This window comes from Notolabrus celidotus, chromosome 20 (genome assembly GCF_009762535.1).
Source record: "Notolabrus celidotus isolate fNotCel1 chromosome 20, fNotCel1.pri, whole genome shotgun sequence".
Taxonomy (NCBI): Eukaryota; Metazoa; Chordata; class Actinopteri; order Labriformes; family Labridae; genus Notolabrus; species Notolabrus celidotus.
Window position 1 is genome coordinate 61,159 of NC_048291.1, and position 8,319 is coordinate 69,477.

Consider the following 8,319-nt stretch of genomic DNA (forward strand, 5'->3'; position numbering starts at 1 on the left):
CCCCCCCCCCCCCCCCCCCCCCCCCCCCCCCCCCCCCCCCCCCCCCCCCCCCCCCCCCCCCCCCCCCCCCCCCCCCCCCCCCCCCCCCCCCCCCCCCCCCCCCCCCCCCCCCCCCCCCCCCCCCCCCCCCCCCCTCTCTCTCTCTCTCTCTCTCTCTCTCTCTCCCTCCCCCTCCCTCTCTCTCTCTCTCTCTCTCTCTCTCTCTCTCTCTCTCTGTGTGGAGGTGTATTAATCTGTGATCCAGTGGAGAGCACAAACAAACAGCAGCTCTCCTGTTGGGTTCCCACAGAGGCATAAAACCTCCTGACAGGACATTTATTAACAGAGGTCAGGAACCTGCACCCTTATATGGAAACTACAGTGGGCCTATCAGATCTGTAGGTATTTCCTGACAAACACAACCAGGCTAATTTTACCTTGTGTCCCAGCCTCTTGTCTCTGTAATCAAGCAGACTGTAGAGCTGCTGAGAGAGCGCAGGAATGAATCTGTATCTCTAATTGGAAACATGAAGAAGTGAGCGGGTTTAGGAGAGGGGGTGCTCACAGATACAGTCGTCCTTAATGTTGCCATGTTGATGTTACTGTAGCAGCTCTCCCCATGCTTCCTAAGATGTTCCTCATGCTTTAATGGTTGTAAATATGTTGTATTTTTAGGCTGTCTTATTAAAGGTAAAGATATGTTCTCTTTTTCTTAATTATTTGTAGCAGCAAGCTTATCTTTAAACTATTTAGTGAATCCCAAACAAGCAGCTTTCTCTGGAGTCAAAAGTGCCAAAAACAGGGTGCACTTGTCCTCCCGGTTGAGTCCTTTAGTCCTGGTTGCGGCGGTCGCAGGTTCAACTCCCGGCCTGGACCATTGGATGCATGTCTTCCCCCACTCTTTAATCCTTGTATTTCCTGTCTCTCTGAAGCTATTCTATCCAATAAAGGTGAAAATGCTCCAACAAACATAACATAAGAACAAAAATAAAAATAAAAAAGAGGAGCCAAAAACTGCAGTTTCTTGAGTGTCCACATGAGGCTGTCACCAAAAGTGAGTCAGTCCCCATTAAGCCCCATGTTAAAATGTCGAACATATTTACAGCCAGGTAAAAAAAAATGATGTCAGTCTCTAAATCTAATTTCTGAACTCGTAGGAACCAGGACGACATTCATCTTTATATAACGTTTATTATTATAGTAAGGCTTAAAGTTATACGTAATAAAGGGCGAGGCTGAAATGACAGGTGACCGCTATGTTCAGTTCTATATTTTACATCAGTGATGTTTAAAACAAGTGGCCCTTTCTCAATGAAAGTGCAAAAACTGCAGTTCTTCAAGTGTCCACTAGAGGCGGTGTCCAAAAGTGAGTCACTCCCCATAGACCCTCATTCATAGTAGGCCAGAATGCCGGTCATACGTTGTGTCTAACTGTAGCTCTGGTTAATGTTTGCTGCCGTAACGCTCTGCAGCTCTACTTCCTGGATGTAAAGGAGCAGAGGTGATGATGTCATCAGGTAGTGGGCGTGGTTTGTCAGTATGTTGAATGGAGATAAAGTTGTATGTAGGCTCTGTCTAGTTAAACTGACATATAACCATCCCACCAGAGACATGAGGGACCAGCACAGTCATTTAACATTGTTTGGCTGCAGATTCTGTGATCCTGTGTTTAGCTTTGTCAAATAAATTGTGCTTCAGTTTGACTTCTTTCTGAGTATTTTCTAACCTTTGGACTACTTGATCAGAATTTAAATTTATGCTTAAATTACGTGGAAATGAGTCGCTTCACACTTCCCTCAGGTCTGCACAATATTGGACAAAATGGACACTGTGATATCTCTCCTGTCTTTAATACATAAATAAATAAATGCAGTTTTCATGTTCAGATTAGTAATCCTATTATTCAGGATTTGGGACTTAGTCTTAGTCAAACAAAATAACCTGCTCCTATTTTTACCCCCCTGGATTCAGGCCTCTGACAGCGCCTCTGCTTCCTGCTGTATGGAGAGACATCAGGAGGGTGGGGTTCAAGTGGAGCAGCATTTTGTTTTATCAACTTTACAGATAGGGTTCTGGGTCTCAGGTGTGCTGCCTGCAGGTTATCAGACACTTCTTGTGATGTTCAATTGCCCGTTTAATCTACGTGATGAACCAGCAGACAAGAAGCTTTTAAGACAATGACTCACCGTCTCCCACAGTCTGTGACTCAGACAACATGAGCCTGTTTGTTCACCGCGGCACAAACAGCATGAAAGAGTCTACATGTTCACTAATGACAACATGATGTTCAAGTTTCCATTGATTAGAAATCAATGAACATCAGCGTCCAGGAGCTTCACATCCTACAAACACAGAGTCTGTGTTATCTTGAGCTGAGGGGAGCTGGCTGAAATGTCAGGAGACGGTCTGAGACGTCAGGAGACGGTCTGAGATGGTCTGAGACGTCAGGAGACGGTCTGAGATGGTCTGAGACGTCAGGAGACGGTCTGAGATGGTTTGAGACGTCAGGAGACGGTTTGAGACGCCAGGAGACGGTCTGAGATGGTTTGAGACGTCAGGAGACGGTCTGAGATGGTTTGAGACGTCAGGAGACGGTTTGAGACGCCAGGAGACGGTCTGAGATGGTCTGAGACGTCAGGAGACGGTCTGAGATGGTTTGAGACGTCAGGAGACGGTTTGAGACGTCAGGAGACGGTCTGAGATGGTCTGAGACGTCAGGAGACGGTCTGAGATGGTTTGAGACGTCAGGAGACGGTCTGAGATGGTTTGAGACATCAGGAGACGGTCTGAGATGGTCTGAGACGTCAGGAGACGGTCTGAGATGGTTTGAGACGTCAGGAGACGGTCTGAGATGGTCTGAGACGTCAGGAGACGGTCTGAGATGGTCTGAGACGCCAGGAGACGGTCTGAGACGTCAGGAGACGGTCTGAGATGGTCTGAGACGTCAGGAGATGGTTTGAGACGTCAGGAGACGGTTTGAGACGCCAGGAAACGGTCTGAGACGGTTTGAGACGCCAGGAGACGGTCTGAGACGGTTTGAGACACCAGGAGACGGTCTGAGACGTAAGGAGCCTGCTGAGACGGTCTGAGATGGTCTGAGATGGTCTGAGATGTCAGGAGACGGTCTGAGTCGCAGGAGACGTCAGGAGATGGTCTGAGACGGTCTGAGACGGTCTGAGACGTCAGGAGACGGTCTGAGACGGTCTGAGACGTCAGGAGACGTCAGGAGACGTCAGGAGATGGTCTGAGACGGTCTGAGACGTCAGGAGCCTGCTGAGATGGTCTGAGACGGTCTGAGACGTCAGGTGCCTGCTGAGACGGTCTGAGACGTCAGGAGACGGTCTGAGACGGTCTGAGACGGTCTGAGACGGTCTGAGACGTCAGGAGATGGTCTGAGACGGTCTGAGACGGTCTGAGCAGGAGTTTAGAAGTTTTGTTGAACATGTAAGCACGTGACTCAGTGTTTTATTTCTGATTGGTCTGATATTCATTACATAATAAATATCAGGTTAAACCCGCCCCCCTTAAAGCCCAGAGTGAAAACGTGTTCAAAACGTCATTGAACATGATGGAAGTTGAGTTCTAATATTTGTACATAGTTTTAGTATTTCCCTATGGTCTGATATATCATGATTTATGTTACCAGAGGCTTTAAAGGTACAGTCCTTTTTATTTCTGAGTGTTACTCTTGGAATGGTGTTCTTTGTACCAGAAGCGTCTGGCTCTTACTCTGGTTTTGTGCTTCACCAGTGTGAATTAGCATAAATGAATCCGCTGTAAAAACTGGACTGTGGAGCCAGAGGAGCAGCTGGTGCTTCTCTGACGTGGACAGAACTGATTTATCCCGGCAGGGACCGTTTGAAATGTTCTGGAGGTTTCTGTTTCCCAGCCTGGAAGAACCAGAGCTGATCCATATTCAGGTTGTGTCTCATTAATGCAGAGCCATATGTTCCAGACACACGGAGAGCTGACAGGAAGGGAAACATTTCCACCTTTGCTGCCACAAACACACAAATATACACACAGGCGAACTTCACCCCCCCCCGCCACCCCTCTCTCTGACACCAGCTCGGCGTTATACACAGAAAGGTGGATGCTGACACAGAAACTTTATTTCACAGTGTTCATCATCTGCATTGTTTTCTCCCAGGAAGATAAAAGCTGTTGTAGCGTTTGCAGCCGCCTCAGTGTTTCAGGGAACAGCAGTTAATCCTTAACCACTCCACTTCTGTAGAACATTGTCTGCTGAATGTCTCAGCACACTTTGTAGTCGTAGGTTAGTCAATGTAAAGCAGTTTGCTCACCTGCTGGATGAATTAAAGGTGACATATGATGCAAAATGGACTTTTTAATGGTTCTCTACCTGAAATATGTGTCCCTGTCTACAAACCCCCCGAGAATGAAAAAAATCCATTCTGCCCCTGTTCTGATTTCTCCACCTTTCTGTAAATGTGTGTGAAACGAGCCGTTTCAGACTTCCGTGTTTTTGTTACGTAACAACAATATCCGGTCTGTCACGGAGTCAGAGCTCGGAGCTTGTTCAGCCCATAGACTGTATAAAATAATACTGAACCCCTCCTCCGTTTTTCATTCCCTGCACACGTGTGTGCTAACAAGGAGCTTAGGAGGGAGGCATGCTAGTTGTAGGCTGTCTTAATAAACACAAAGGTCGGTTTTACGCCCCACGTCTGCAGATTTGAAGATCCAGTGGATGATTTTTATTTATCAGTGATAAGTGCTAGCGCTAGTTAGCATAGCTACATGTCATAGCTGTAGCTGTGTACCAAGACACACGTCGACATACTGACAAATAAAACAACAAGAAACACTAAATCTGTGACCAGTCCTTCAGAAAAGGTCCTGCTGCCTTTCTGGTAGAGGTCGGTTTGACTCCCCACGTCTGCAGATTTGAAGATCTAGTGGATGATTTTTATTTATCATGGATAAGTGCTAGCGCTAGTTAGCATAGCCACATAGCTACATGTTCGTAGCTGTGTACCAAGACACACGTCTACATACTGATAAATAAAACAAGAAACACTAAATCTGTGACCAATCCTTCAGAAAGGTCCTGCTGCAGGCGCCTCTCCGTCAGGATCAGATTCTGGATCAGATTCAGAGGGTTGAAGTAACGTGATCTCTGAGCAGCCGGGTATATTCAGCCAACATGTAAACATTAGATCAACGTGCTGGACAGCCGAGGGCACATCCACTTTCTGAGGGGGCGTGGTCAGAGAGAAAACAGAGTGTTCTGAGGAGGACTGAAGAAGAGGGCTTTTCAGGCAGACCAAAATCTGATTTCAAAGTGTTTTTTTGAGCATAAACTTTAAAGACATGTTTTGGGGACCTCTTAGACGTGATATGTTACCTTTAAAGTTACATAAACACTGTAGGACGATAGCTTCCTCGTCTGATGGTGACCACGAGTCAGCAGGTCTGGATCCGGTCCATGTTCATTCATGTTTTCATAGACTCTTTGCTCTGCATGATGCAGCACAGAGGACATCTTTAAGAGGGTGTTAAAGTAGTGCAGTATGGAACAGAACAGATCAAAGCAGAATAGAATAGAACAGATCAAAGCAGAATAGAATAGAACAGATCAAAGCAGAATAGAATAGAACAGATCAAAGCAGAATAGAATAGAACAGATCAAAGCAGAATAGAATAGAACAGATCAAAGCAGAATAGAATAGAACAGATCAAAGCAGAATAGAATAGAACAGATCAAAGCAGAATAGAATGGAACAGATCAAAGGGAAAAAGACTGGGATGTTAGTGGCGAGCTGGTTGTTGTTGTTGTTGTTTACTGGCTGCTCTTTAGCGGTAAATTGCACATGCTAGGATTTAATTTAATTTGTGAAAATGCTAAAACCAAACTATAATCACTCCTCAGACTGTTACCCTTGCATCTCTAACTCTCCATCGACTCCGTGGGAAACGTGTAAATCCAGCTAGCTAATAAGTGGCCACAGGTGCAGACTGTTTAGCATTAATTGCTTGCTATTTGCTAATGAATGCTAATTAAGAGCCACTAGCCAAATGAGCCCCTCTCCAGCTCCTTTAAATGTGGTCACTTCTGACTCCAAATGTTGAACTGGAGTGTTCTTTCTGTAGTAGAGTAAGCAGTGGGTCCCTTTACGATGGGGACACATGACAGAGAGAGGAATTAAACGGTCTGTGGATCTTAACTCGGGGCAGAAAACCAACAAACTGCAGCGTTCCAGCGCTCCTGGTTCACCTTTAACTGGAGGAATCAGAGTTACCTTTGATTGAACAGCCCTCCAAGTGATGGAGGAGTCTGACCCGTCACACCCACCATCTTTCAGGTCAACAACAGCCCGTCTAATTAGAACGAGAGGATGAGAGAAGCAACGTGACGCACCACGCTTGATTGCTCTCCAGAAACACGGCCGACTGGAGGCGGAGAGCAGACAGACAGAATTTAATTTGTACCTCAGACAGGGAAACTAATTGGAGACTTCAGCGTGATGCTTTCCTCCTGAGACTCCACGCCTTCCTCAGGATTGCCTCTTCTCTCTTCTGCTTCCTAAACTAATCAGCTCTGCCCTCATTAACTGCAGCCAAGTTGAAGTTTAGTTAGCTTTTTACCGCTAACGGATGCTAATTAAGAGTCAATAGCTGGCTGAGTTTGTAAAAGCTCGCAGGAGACCATGAAAGAGGCGAAGGATTCTCAGCTTCAGTTAACGGCTGGGACTCAATTTAACCGTCACAACAAACTGTAATGAATGTTTTCATTTCTGGATTGTCAATAAAACTATTAAGCAGCTGAAGAAATGAATGTGAAACAGTGAAAAGAGAACAGCCGACACTTCAGCTGTGACAGCTTTGGAATTGGTAATATCTCAGTGTGTGTTCCTCTGCTGGTTTTGTGTCTAAAATAATGAATCCTTGTGGTCCTGATTACAGGAGAGGTGTTATAATCAAGGGGAAAGGGGGGCCAACGAGGGCACCCAAAGAAGAAGGGATCCTTTTTTTCCTCCAAGTTCTAACTGGTGTGAATGAAGTAAAATGAGCTGAATTAGGGATGTTTAATTTATACAATAAGTTATCGGACTGATAAAGATCTCAAAGCTGAATAAACACAGTCTTCAGTCTGTGTTTGGAAGAACTCTCCCTCATTCCCTGTAAATGCATAAAATGGTTCAGTCCGCCCTCTGCCGATCAACTGGATTGATCCGACCTCAGCCGTTAAGAACTTCTACTGTGGGAACCGAAGAGATCTCCAGCTCCTGCTCCAGATTACTGTCAGCTGTAATTGGAAGGAAATGGTTTCAGTGCATACTTACTAAATTACACCGAGCTGGGACAAACAGTCCAAGAAGGCATGAACAGCTGGAATCCATGCATTTACAGTCTCACTGGGTACGCTGGCCCTGAAGGTCAACTGCATACACAAACAGTATTATGACACAAAAGAACATTCACAAACACTTAAATCAAACACAAATGTTTCATTACACAAAAATATCCAAAACATAGAAATATTTAATGGATTACAAATGTTTTGAAGAAGAAAGGTACTTTATTAATCCCCAGAGGGAAATTCAATTTTTTCACACGTGTTATTTTTCGGTCATGCTACATGCAGTTTTTTTGGTATATACATACAATCATGCACACACACATGCAGTGGACATGCACTCAGGGAGAGATGTCAGAGTGAGGATGCTGCCATCAACCAACATTTCCTGGAAGCGTAAACTGCTCCAGAGATGACTTTTATCGGCCCATCTCACTGACTCAGATGTTCTTCTTCCACTCAGGTTGTTTCTCACACTCATGGATGTTCTTTAATATTTAAATGTTGGAGATCAGAGTTTAGTAATAATGTTAAGCTGACTCATCAATACGTCGTCTGTGTGTTGAGAGTTGGAGCCAGATGTTTGAGGCAGTGTCTACCTTTTCTTCTCACCTTTTCAAACATGTTTTATCCTCCATGTTTCCAGTCTTCATCCTTGTGTTACACCACCTCACCCTCTTCTTTCCTCTCACACAGAAACTGACACGCAGCCAGCAGCTTGGCAGCCTCTCCGGGTTTATCTGCTGCCGCTAAATGCTTCATAATGTGTTGGCCCCGATGTAGCAGAAATCTATCCATCAACGTTTAAGAGCTGGCAGTCTGCTCTCCGTCCTAAAAGACTAATTTGGTTCAGATCCAGACGGTTTGAGCCTCTCAGGAGCGTCTGACGCTGCGCTGATAATGTTGATTAATGTATTAAGTGAATTTCCTGGAATTAATGTCTGTAAACAGAAAGGTTTCAGGACGTGTTTGTACTCGGGATCATCAAGCAAACCTGCCGCAGCAGCTCAGATAAAAGG